This window comes from Natrix helvetica (genome assembly GCF_964273705.1).
Source record: "Natrix helvetica genome assembly, chromosome: 1".
Taxonomy (NCBI): domain Eukaryota; kingdom Metazoa; phylum Chordata; class Lepidosauria; order Squamata; family Natricidae; genus Natrix; species Natrix helvetica.
The window spans coordinates 234633083-234646194 of NC_138548.1; the positions used below are offsets into that span (position 1 = coordinate 234633083).

At 44.3% G+C, this 13112-nt stretch overlaps 1 protein-coding gene across 2 annotated transcripts in view; it reads left to right on the top strand.

Moving 5' to 3' along the window:
• Positions 1-13112, top strand: part of MAP2K6 (mitogen-activated protein kinase kinase 6) — a 142317-nt gene that overhangs the window by 88818 nt on the left and 40387 nt on the right. The gene's annotated exons all lie outside the window — the stretch shown is intronic.

Sequence of the window (13112 nt, forward strand, 5' to 3'; positions counted from 1 at the left end):
TTAGATAGTGCCCAATGTTCAAGTTTGTCAAGATCCTTCTGTATCTTAAGCCTATCTTCTGGAGTGTTGGCTATTCCTGCCAGCTTGGTATCATCTGCAAATTTGATGAGTTCCCCATTTATTCCCTCATCCAAATCATTGATGAAGATGTTGAAGAGTACTGGGCCTAAAACAGAGCCTTGGGGTACTCCACTGCATACTTCCCTCCATGTAGATGCAGTTCCATTGAGAACTACACGTTGAGTGCGGTTGGTCAGCCAGTTACCAATCCATCTGGTGGTGATGCTGTCTAACCCACATTCTTCTACTTTATCTAGTAGTAGGTTATGGTCTACCTTATCAAAAGCCTTACTGAAGTCCAAGTAAACTATATCAACGGCATTCCTCTGGTCCACTAATTTTGTCACATTATCAAAGAAAGCAATAAGATTAGTCTGGCATGATCTGTTTTTGACAAATCCATGTTGGCTTTTGGCTATTACTTTGTTTGCTTCTAGGTGTTCGCAAATTCGTTGCTTGATTATTTTTTCCAGAATCTTTCCTGGTATTGAGGTTAGGCTGATAGGTCTGTAGTTTCCTGGATCTAATTTTTTCCCTTTTTTGAAGATGGGAACCACATCAGCTCTTTTCCAGTCCTCTGGTAGTTCCCCGGTGTTCCAGGATCTCTGAAAGATATAATTCAGTGGTTCTGAGATCTCGTCTGCTAGTTCCTTCAGAACTCTGGGGTGTAATCCATCCGGTCCTGGTGATTTGAACTCATCTAGGGTAGACAGGTGCTCACTTACCATTTTCTTCCCTATTTCAATTTGTGTTCCTAATTTTGTGGTGCTGCTTTTGATAGGTTGGACTGTTTTATCCCTTTGTGTAAAGACAGATGCAAAACATGAGTTAAATAGTTCTGCTTTCTCCCTGTTGCTTGTCACCTTCTTGCCACTTTCTCCTAGCAATGGACCAATTGTTTCCTTAACTTTTTTCTTGTTTTTAACATGTTGGAAGAAGCTTTTTTTGTTAATTTTTACTTTTGTGGCAAGCCTTTCTTCATTGTGAGCCTTAGCTTTCCTCACTTCATCTTTACAGGCTCGGGCTATTTGCTGATATTCTGCCTTAGTTATGTCCCCCTCCTTCCACTTTTTATACTTACTTTTTTTGTCTTTCAGTTTGTCAAATAGTTGTTTATGCAGCCATGCTGGTTTCTTTTGGGAGCTGTTGTTTTTCTTCTTCATTGGTATTGTGTTAGACTGGGTTTTTCTAATCTCATTTTTCAAAATTTCCCAAGCTTCTTGAGTTGTTTTCCCCTCGAGGATTCTCATCCATGGAATTTTTCCCAAGCTCTCTCTAAGTTTATTGAAATTAGCTTTCTTAAAGTCCAAGACTCTAGTTTGACTTTGTTCTACTACTTGTGTTTGGAAGGTCATTGCTGCGACCCACTTTTCGGCGGATGCGATCTTGAACTCCATTAAGTTTGCCTCCAGGGCCCTTTCTTCCTCTGTTTCAGCTAGGCAGATGGTGTGGCTCCAAAATTGGCAGACGGATGCCAAAGCGAAGTGGAAGCTGGCGGCTGGCCCATATGCAGGGAAGAAGCTGTTTGGCGAGGTTCTGGACCCAAGCCTCATTGAGGATAAGAACAAACAAGGTTTTGCCTGCCACGACTAAGAAGCAGAAGTACACACCATATACACGCAGGGCACCCTATAGGGGTACTGATACGGACTTTCATTGTCAACCTAGAAGTTTTCAGCCATGTCAGGACAGGGGGCAGGATAGGTCTTCCTACAGGAATAGGTCATGATTTCAACCCCAGAGTAAGTGGCCCTTTCGGGGGGGGGCACGGATGCCCGTTCCACCAGAATAAATGAGCAGGTTTGGACAGCTCCCATTGGTGGTCGGTTGGCGTTGTTTGTCGACCGATGGAAGAGTATTACATTGGATCTCCGGGTCCTTAATACAGTAAAATTTGGCCTGCGACTGGAATTCCTTTCTGTCCCTCTGAATTATTTTTGTACGTTTACATCTTCCAAGTGTGCACTTAAGAGACAGCTCATGCGCCAGGCGATCGACCATCTAATGGCGATCCAGGCGGTAGAATTAGTTCCACAGGGGGACTGGGGCAAGGGGTTTTATTCTAACCTCTTTGTGGTTCCGAAGTCGTCTGGGGGATGGAGGGTGATTCTTGACGTTAACTGCTACCTAGTATACAAATGGTTTAAGATGGCCTCCCTTTGTTCCATTCTGGAAGGTATCAGGGAAGGTGACTACTTAGCTTCCATTGATTTGACGGAGGCTTACCTTCATATATCAATTTTCCCTGAGCACAGGAAGTTCCTTAGGTTTTCCTATGCTGGTAACCATTACCAGTATAGGGCTCTTCTTTTTGGACTTGCTTCGGCTCCTAGGACTTTCACGAAGGTCCTGGCGGCCCTAGCAGCTCACCTCAGAACGGTTCCCATCAGACTTCATTGCTATTTAGATGATATCCTCCTCCAGGCGGAGTCGTTGGAGCGGTCCCTTCAAGATCTTGGCCTGACGGTGGGAACCCTGCAGAGGTATGGGTTCTCCGTAAATTTCCAGAAGAGCCATATGCAACCTTCTACCAGGCAGTTGCATTTGAGAGCGGTCATAGATTCCTCCTCCAGCATGGTCTTCCTGTCCCAGGAACGCAGGGCTAGTCTAGTGAAGCTAGTCAACCAGGTGCAGAAGGAAAGGCGTGTGCCCACCATCACATTGTCTTAGTTGCTGGGACAGATGGTTTCTTGTATAGATCTTGTTCCCTGGGCAAGGCTCAATGCTAGAACCCTCCAGTGGTTCCACTCCCGTACCAAAGAAGCAAATGCAGCGCCTCGCCTTTTCAGGTTCGAGTAACCCCCCCATGTGAGGCTCTCCCTAAGGTGGTGGGTTTCCCCAGCACTAGCTAAGGGGTGTGTGTTTAGGAAGCCGGAAATGCTCATTCTGACCACAGATGCGAGCCTTTATGGCTGGGGGTCGTTGCTGGGAACACAGCTGGCCCAGGGTCGCTGGTCCCCTTTGGATCTTATACATAACATAAACTGGCTAGAGCTGCGAGCGGCTCATCTAGCCCTTCAATACTTTCAGGACCTTGTAGAGCAAAGACACGCCCTACTTCTGACAGACAACATGGCTATGAAGGCACATGTAAACAGACAGGGAGGGACTCACTCCAGAGCCTTCTGGGTGGAATCTCAGTGCCTGGGCCATTGGGTGGAGAGGCACCTGTTGTCCATCAAGGCAGAGCACATATCCGGGAATGCCAATCACCAAGCGGACTGGCTCAGCAGGGCCACGGTGGATCAGATGGAGTGGCAGCTGGATCCAGAGCTGTTTGAGGAGATTTTCAGGAGATTTGGATGGCCAGAGGTGGACCTCTTCGCGTCTCCAGAAAACGCCCAGCTCCCTATGTTTTTCACACGGTTCCTGACTCGGGGAGCGGAGGGGAGCAGTGCCTTATGCAGCAAGTGGCCCTGGGGTTTGCTTTATGTGTTTCCACCACTTCCACTTATCCCAGGGCTGTTGGGGAAGATAGTGATGGAAGGGGCAGAGGTAAGCATGGTCGCCCCGTACTGGCCACGTAGACCTTGGTTCGCGGACCTCTTAGGTCTGTCTATTGTCAAACGCTGGAGGATCCCGCAAGAGAAGATCTCCCTTCACCAGGGGGTCCTGGTCTATCCGGAGCCTCAGTGGCTCCAGTTGACCGCCTTGTATTTGAAAGGGAGATCTTGAGGAAGGCAAGGTTCTTCTCGCGGGTGATACGAACCATCGTGGCTTCTAGATGCCCAGCCACGACCAGGATTTACAACACCACATGGTCCACTTTTTGTGATTGTTGCCGTAAGGCGCGTGTGGACCCCAAACGTCCTTCGCTCCCTAATGTCCTGGAATTCCTCCAGGACGGATTGGAGAGGGGGTTGTCCCATAACATGCTTTGGAGACACGTCTCGGCCCTGTCAACTGTCCTGATCCTGGACAGCCGGGAGAGCCTCGGCCGTCATCCAGTGGTGAAGAGGTTTCTAAGAGGAGCGGCTAACCTCCGGTCCCCGGTAGTTCACAGATTCCCGTCTTGGGATTTGTCCACAGTCCGCCTGGCCCCCGTGGATCCCCCCTTTGAACAACTGAGGACCGTTTCCTTGCAGTTCCTTATCCTAAAGGTGGTGGTCTTGGTCGCCATGATGTCTGCAAGGAGGATCTCCGAGCTGGGTGTTCTCTCTGTCAGGGAGGACTTTTGTATTTTCCAGCCTAATATGGTCGTGCTGAGGTTTGATCTCGCCTTCATCCCCAAGATAAATTCCTATTTTCATAGGGCTCAGGAGTTAATTCTCCTGGATTTTTGCCCTAACCCCACTTATTGGAAGGAGAAATCATGGCACAAGCTGGACGTGCAGAGAGCTCTCCGTATTTACATAAAGAGGACAGTGCCCTCCAGGAAGATGGAGGCGTTGTTTGTTTCTTTCCAGCCTTCTGCCATTGGGTCACGGGTGTCCCCCTCTACCATTGGGCGGTGGTTACGGGCTTGTATTGCCCGAGCCTATGAGGCGAGAGGTAAACCAGTGCCACGGGGGATAATGGCTCATTCAACTAGGAGTGCAGCCACAACAGCCGCTTGGAACACTCAGGCTCCGATTGGGGATATTTGCAGAGCTGCGACATGGGTTTCCCCTTCACCTTTTATTAAGCATTATAGATTGGATGCTTTTGCATCTGCCGAGGCATCATTTGGTCATCGGTGCTTCAGGGAGTTCATGCTCCCTCGGGTACCATGGACCAGTGAGTTCCCGCCCTAGGGACTGACACTTTGGTATGTCCCACTCCTGGACCCTCCTGCACCATCAGCTGGAGAAGGAACGTTGGTCCTTGTTAGTAATGTAAGCTAACAGGTGGGTACAATATATAAACCAGGATGTAGCTTTAAGTAGTACTGTAATGTGATTGGTTGCTGTTACCTCAAGTAGCCATAAGAGGGAGCCAGAATGACTGTTAGCTCTCTGTTAGACACTGATCAGTGTATTGTGAGGTACTGTGTTTTTGCTACTGTTAGCTGCTTTGTGTGCTAAACTGCTTATTTGATACTGGACTGTGTTCGAAGGATCATTCCTTAACTGAGAACATTATTAATTGACTGACTGAACCGTGTATGACTTGGACTGTAAATTGAACTCTGAATACCTCTATATTTCCACATAGTAAACTACTATATTATTTATACTATTCAGTGTCCCTGTATACTGGTTTGTGCATGTTCTTGCATACCACTCTGATTACACTTCTCTGCACACTCGCTCTCCTAACGGGGAGCTTACTTACTTAACAGTCCTACCTGAACGTTATTCTCAGCATGGTGCAGGACGGTCCAGGTCCCGCCCTTGTTTGTTGTTTAGTTAGGTCCATGTCCCCGGGGCTATTAATGCTGTGGGCAGGGCCTGCTCTTCTTTTGTTTCTTTAGTTGGAGCTGTGCCTTGTCGGAATTGGAAGTCAGCAGGGGAAGCTGGAGGTGTGGCTTCAATTCTGACTCAGTCTCTTGGGCAAAAATGGATTGAACAACCCACTCCTGGACCACCCTGCGCCACGCTGAGAAGAATGTTCAGGTAGGACCAACATTCCTTTACCAACCCCGGAAGGATGGAAGGCTGAGTCAATCTTGAGTTGGGGAGATTCAAACGCTGAACTGCAGAGAGCCGGCATTCAGCAGAAGAAGCCTGCAGTGGCGTTCTAACCACTGCGCCACCGCAGCTCTAGTTCTGCATGAGAGAGTCAACTTTGCATGTATTATGTGAACCTTGCAGGACATGGGGTCAGAGGTGGGGTGCCCTTCTTGGAAATGTGCCCATCAATGTTTTGTTTGGCAGGCATCTCTGGTGTAGGAGCAGTGGTTGTTGTGATTGTCATTTGAAAGGACTCCACTGGCTTCTGGGGCTACTGCTCTGCAGAAACCGGACATGAGATCCTGCTCATGAAGTTGAGCTCTAGAGATCAGCTAGTACTGCCGTTAGTGTATCAGAACTTCCTGCTACAAAGGGCCTGCCCTACCTTAGCTGCTTGATGCTATGGCCAGTTTTGTCAGAATATTCATGAACTGGGGATGACTTCCGGTCCCCGAAGGGACCTGTGTGTCCGCTGCTCGTCTCTTCGGTGGGCTCCTATTAGGAGCACAGGGGGCCTTGGAGGGGCTCCCTGCTGTAGGGCGGCTCGTTGGGACCCCCTGGATCAGCGGCAGCCGCAGGGGGGGTCTCCAACCTCAGCCCAGGAGCCGGGGAGCGTGGGGGGTGCATGGTGGCGTTTGCTGTTGCTGTGCGCCTTCCCCGAACGGATCCTGGAAGGAAACAATTAATCAGATGCTACAGCTGAAGTGCGGTGAGGTGGGAGGTTTCCCTCAATCTCTTTTAAATCTATCTAATTGATGAACAGCAGCCTTCCTAAATTGTGGATTCAATCCTTTGAAGTGTTAAAATTGGAGGGGGGATTTTCCACCACCCCCCTCAGAAAAGCGGCATTCGGAATATCTCTCCCTCTCGGAGGACAGAGAGAGTTAAAAGTTAACTTTCACTTCCACTAAGCAATGGGAGAATGACTTTTGCAACAATTGCAAGAGATGACTGCTGAGTTGATTCTTTTAAACTACTTTTTGGAAACTTTGGATATGTTGCTTTCTGATCCCCTGTGAAGGCGGAGCCAAGATGGCCAACTTCCTCCTTCTTCTTTGCTTTTACGAATGAAATTTCCCCTTTGAAAGGATTTCTGGCTTTATATTACCCTACACCCTAGAGATCTCCTGGAGCCTCTCTTTTTATGTGGTCCCCTTGGATTTGGAACATTTGATTCTTATTTTTTGGCTTGGAGCTGTATAGGAAGACTAACTTTCACTTCTGGGCTTGTTTGCCTCACGATCTCTCCCAGCTGTGCATTCCACAGATGCCATTTCTTCTGTGTAAGACTTACAGCTATCTCTGAACTTAACATGGGTCCTAAAAAGCCACCGCCTGGCAAGGCATCCTCGGCCCCGACATCTTCCACGTCTAGCCCGATTAATCAACAGACACAAATGGCTTCATTTCTACAACCTAAAACAACTGAAGAGAGTTCAAAGGATTTATCTGTTGCCCAAATGTTTCAAACTATTATGAAGGGACAAGACGAACTGAAAAAACAACTGGCAGACTTAAATGATCAACTCAGAGAAATGCAACAAGCAACACAAAATAAACAGAGAATAGGTGTACTGGAGGAGGACACGACTGGGCTGAGGGAGGAGGTTAAGATTGTCCAGAAGGGAAATAGAGAATTTGAAAATCATATGATAAAAATGGAATTTGAAAGAATGTCTTTTTTTCTTAGATTTCAAAACCTACCAGAGACAGAAAATGAAGACCTTAAGGAGATTATGACCACAATTTTAGCAGAATATATTAAAAGAGATAAACAGCAGCTATGGTGGGATATTGATTTGATTTATAGGATCAACTCAGCATACGCTAGAACACACAATGTTCCAAGGGAAATACATGTTAAATTTCTTAGAAAGACTACAAGAGATGAGGTCTTAGGAGCTCAAAGGGTGGGACCATTAAAATATAAAGACAAAGAAATAACCATTCTTAAACAAATTCCGAAGAAAGTAAGAGATAAGAGGAAGAAATATTCCTCTTTATCAAAGAAATTATATAATAAAGGAATTTGGTTCAGATGGTTATTGCCAGAAGGAATGGTGATTTTCGGGGGGGGGTGGCACTAGAATTAGAATTAATACAGTTGTGGAGGCAGAGGCTTTCATTGAAAAATACAGTGCCTTTCTAGATGGAACAGGGGACAGTACACAAGATATGGGGAGGAGGGGCCATGGCTCTGCCAGAAGACGGGGGAGGAAGCAATAGTGAAAAGTCTCAGGTCACAAAAATGAGTTTGAAACATTGTTGCAATTGTTGTTATAATGTAACTGTTGGAAGTGACATAAAAGATGATTGAGCATATTGTTGATATAATGCAAAACAAAAGCTGCCAATGTTTATTTTTAAATTTTTCATTCCTTTTTTTTGTAAAAGTTGTGAGATTTGGGGGGATTTCTACCTTTCGCACGATGTAGCTGTCAAAATTTTCTTGTACCTATTTACCCTTTCCTATAAACATTTGTAAAAACCAATAAAATTCTTTTTTAAAAAAAGAATATTCATGAACTGGCAGAGATATGATAACAAGGTCAACCAATGTATAGGCATGGCAACTGGGTCAGCCAATGGGAACTGTTTGGTGACTGAGAGCCATGCCATATGGCTTGGAGCCTAGGCGGGACTTACCTATGTAGCTATGAGTCTGTGCAAGAGAACTAATCTAGTCTGCTCTCTGAATTGAAACTGAAACCATCTCTCCTCTGCCTGTGTTTTTCCTGTAACTCTACCTCATTGGAACAATTTGCTGTTGGTGTTATTATGTATGTAAAGAAGTAAATGAATCCTGTTGAATCAGTTATCTGTGTGAGCTTGCTGGATGTGATTTCTGCAACAAATTCTGACAAGTTTGGCAGTAAAGACTCCAGAACCTAAGGCATTGGGGACTTAAGTTTGCCTTCTTTAGATGTGGATTCATGGTTAGCTTGGGGATTCATAGCATTAATTTAGATTATTGAGGGACTGACTGTGGGGGTCTCATGTTAGACATTATCTTTCTCTCAGAATGGGATAGCACTACCCCAGACAGAGTTCTTACATTGCATTCTAACAAGCTGACTGCTTGAACTTTTGGACTCTTCAGTTGTGCATTTTTCATTCATTTCAAGGCTGTGACGTAGATGAAAATATCGGGCAACATTTTCTTGCTTGATGATCTGCAACAATCACCAGGAGGAAAAGTCTTGTCTCTTGTTTTCTGGATTTGTGTTACGTCTTCTGTTAGCTTCGAAGTCTGATGGGGCCTGGAAAGCCCTTAAAGTCCTTCCCCCTGCTTCCAGGAAAACGATAATGTTTGCCTAGTGTGCAGGGTCATGGAGAGTGACTTGGAGCCTTGACATTTGCTGGATTAATGATTTCTTGAGGATACCTTGACAAATTTGTTAGATAACACAGAGACTTGCTTTACTGAATTGTGTCAAGCCTTCCTTTCTTTCTAATTTGACAGTCAGCTAGGATAACAACCTTTTTTTCCACTTGCTCTTGACTCTGTCTGCTGTATTTCCTTTCAAAAAGGAGGTCTGTTTTAGCTTATAAGTTCCTTTGGATGTAGTTTCTAAGACTTCATACAGTATCTGCTTTTTTCCCGTGCTTCCTTCTTTCAGTTGATAACAAGGCATCCAAAACACCAACAGAAGTACAGTCTCCACCAAGAACCCGATACTGCTCTAGCAATCAACAGAATGCTGAATGTTCTCTTGTGAGAACATTCTTAATGTTCTCACAAGATAAATGTTCTTAAGGCTGAATGTTCTCTTGTGACAATTTCCTAGAGCAGAACTATTTCTCTTCTCCTTTCTTTAGCTTTCAGTTGGCCATACCTATATCATTGACAAATGTCTGGAAATTAATAGCAACTCAGGTGTGACTATGTCACCAGCAGAAATTAAATAAGCCCGTGGTAGGGAAGAAGTTACCAGTTTGGCAATGGGGAAGGTTTACAGCTACTGTAGAATCAGTGGTGAAATTCAATTATTTTTACTACCGGTTTGGTGGGCGTGGCAGGGGAAGGATACTGCAAAATCCCCATTCCCTCCCCACTCCTGGGAGAAGGATATTGCAAAATCTCCATTCCCACCCCACTCTGGGGCCAGCTACAGGTTGTATTGCCCGTTCTCCAAAGTACACAAAATTTCCGCTACCGGTTCTCCAGAACCTGTCAGAACTGGCTGAATTTCAGCCCCATGTAGAATGATCAATAGATAAATCGAAGTGGCCACGATCACTTATGAAGTCCATGTAAAAATAACTCTTTGATAAAGATACAGATTTATGGGAGCTTCCACTGTAAATAAGGTGTATAGTTGCACTGTTCCCGTGTTCATATGTTACATTTCTGGTTATTTGATATGGCCCATCACAAGAGTCTACTGCTGTTTCTACCCTCTTGCCTCCTGTGTCCTTAAGCCTGTCTTACTGCTATGATAGCCCCTAACAGTTTATTTTTTAAAAAGTTTCTGTTTCTTCAAGGTTCAGTGACAGTGTCCTTTCTCACTGCCCTAGTTTTCTGCACTATAATCAATATGTCTTGCAGATATAGGGCACTAAGTAAAATCAACATTAACGACATTAATAAGTCAGGAAAGGTCAGGAAAGTGGGAGAGGGTCTTTAACCTTCCCAGTTTATTAATCCTAACCTATTATTCTAACATATAAAGGCTAGTGGCACAAGTGGTGTCTGCATCTATGTATGAATGTATGCATGTGTGTGGAGGCTGTCATTTATTAGTCCCCTCATGTAACGTGACCGGTAATGTCTTAAAACTGGTCCACTCCAGTTCTGTGGAATATCTGCTGGAATTCACTGCATGTAGTGATGACACAATATTTTCCCACTTATTAATTTGCTTCTGATTGGGAACTGGATAGGGAGTAATGATGATTGATAGCTGTTTTGTATTTACCACAGTATCAAAATTTAGCTCTTAAATATTCATGGAAGTTCTAAAAACTATTCTAGTGTTATGTGAGGCAAGCCATTTAGAACAGACAGCGAACATATTTTCAGTACTGTATTGCTATTTAGGAGTTCTGAGTTATTTAAGCAGCCTTTTTAAAAATAAGAACAATTTAAGAAAAGGAAAGGCCTATTTGGAATTTGAAATACAGTAAGCAAGTTTCTATTAATATCAGGAGTTGAAAATTCATGGATACAGGGACTTTGGATTACGTTGAGGAATTCAGTTTAATGTCTTCTGCAGGATCCAATCGGGGTCGGACCAGAGGTTTTGTCTTCTGAGCTTTCAGATTCATGCTAGAACCCATCTTCAGGGAACTTCTCTCTAGCAGAGAGTGTGCTGTTTTGTGTGTGGTATTTATAGTGCCTGTTGTAAGTGGCTTTTTAGATGTTAATTGGGGTGTGTTGATGGCTGGCTTTTAAGTCATTAGCTGTTTGTGCTGCCTAGCCCTGACCTTCTAAATACTTACAATAATACAATAGTAGAGTTGGAAGGGACCTTAGAGGTCTTCTAGTCCAACCCCCTGCCTAGGCAGGAAATCCTATACCGTTTCAGACAAATGGCTATCCAACATCTTCTTAAAGACTTCCAGTGTTGGGGCATTCACAACTTCTGGAGGCAAGCTGTTCCACTGATTAATTGTTCTAACTGTCAGGAAATTTCTCCTCAGTTCTAAGTTGCTTCTCTCCTTGATTAGTTTCCACCCATTGCTTCTTGTTCTACCCTCAGGTGCCTTGGAGAATAGTTTGACTCCCTCTTCTTTGTGACAGTCCCTGGGATATTGGAACAATGCTATCATGTCTCCCCTAGTCCTTTTTTCTCTTAAGCTAAACATACCCAGTTCCTGCAACCGTTCTTCATATGTTTTAGTCTCCAGTCCCCTAATCATCTTTGTTGCTCTTCTCTGCACTCTTTCTAGAGTCTCCACATCTTTTTTACATCGTGGCGACCAGAACTGAATGCAGTATTCCAAGTGTGGCCTTACCAAGGCATTATAAAGTGGCATTAACACTTCACATGATCTTGATTCTATCCCTCTGTTGATGCAGCCTAGGACTGTGTTGGCTTTTTTGGCAGCTGCTGCCCACTGCTGGCTCATATTTAAATGGTTGTCCACTAGGACTCCAAGATCCCTTTCACAGTTACTACTACTGAGCAAGGTACCACCTATTCTGTACCTGTGCATTCCATTTTTGTTGCCTAAATGTAGAACCTTACTCTTTTCACCATTGAATTTCATTTTATTAGATAGTGCCCAATGTTCAAGTTTGTCAAGATCCTTCTGTATCTTAAGCCTATCTTCTGGAGTGTTGGCTATTCCTGCCAGCTTGGTGTCATCTGCAAATTTGATGAGTTCCCCATTTATTCCCTCATCCAAATCATTGATGAAGATGTTGAAGAGTACTGGGCCTAAAACAGAGCCTTGGGGTACTCCACTGCATACTTACCTCCATGTAGATGCAGTTCCATTGAGGACTACATGTTGAGTGCGGTTGGTCAGCCAGTTACGAATCCATCTGGTGGTGATGCTGTCTAACCCACTTTTTTCTACTTTATCTAGTAGTAGGTTATGGTCTACCTTATCAAAAGCCTTACTGAAGTCCAAGTAAACTATATCAACAGCATTCCTCTGGTCCACTAATTTTGTCACATTATCAAAGAATGCAATAAGATTAGTCTGGCATGATCTGTTTTTGACAAATCCATGTTGGCTTTTGGCTATTACTTTGTTTACTTCTAGGTGTTCACAAATTTGTTGCTTGATTGTTTTTTCCAGAATCTTTCCTGGTATTGAGGTCAGACTTGATAGGCTGGTGGTAAATCCGCACTCCTATTGGCTTACTGGGGGGAGGGGGGCACTTTTTCCCAGGCTTCAATCACTTCCCCAGCTGTTTTTGTGCCTGCTCATCCAACAATCTTGGTTGTTGCAAAGTTGAATGTGTGTCCTTGTTCATTGCAGGGTGAGGCTACCAATGAGTTCAGGTCTCCTTGTTTGACCACTTGCAGTCTGGTCTGAAAGACAGTGGTCTCAGTGACCAACTCAGATTGGATCCTGTCTCATTATCCTGGGACACACATATTCCCTTTATTCATTAACATCTTCTGATTTTTCTGTGTTAAATTATAGTCGACTTAAGCAGGAGCCTTTTTAAAAAGAAACATTGCTGGTCCTTTGTAAAAGAAGGGATTTATGACAAAGTTCATCAGTGCTCAGGTTACTTGGAGCTATTTCTGTCATGGATAATGCAAGATAAATAAGGTATTTGCAAGATAAATAAGGTATAATGCAAGATAAATAAGGTATTTTCCAGGTAAGCCTACTTCTTTGTGCAATTCATCAGATTAGATTAAATGAGCAAAACTGAAGATTTACAGTATATCTCTCTAGGCACACAATTAAAATAAAACAGAGAGTTAGAGGAAAGGAGTCATAATGAACCCCAACTTCAGCAGTATATAAGAAGTGAAGGTCAAACATAATATGTGG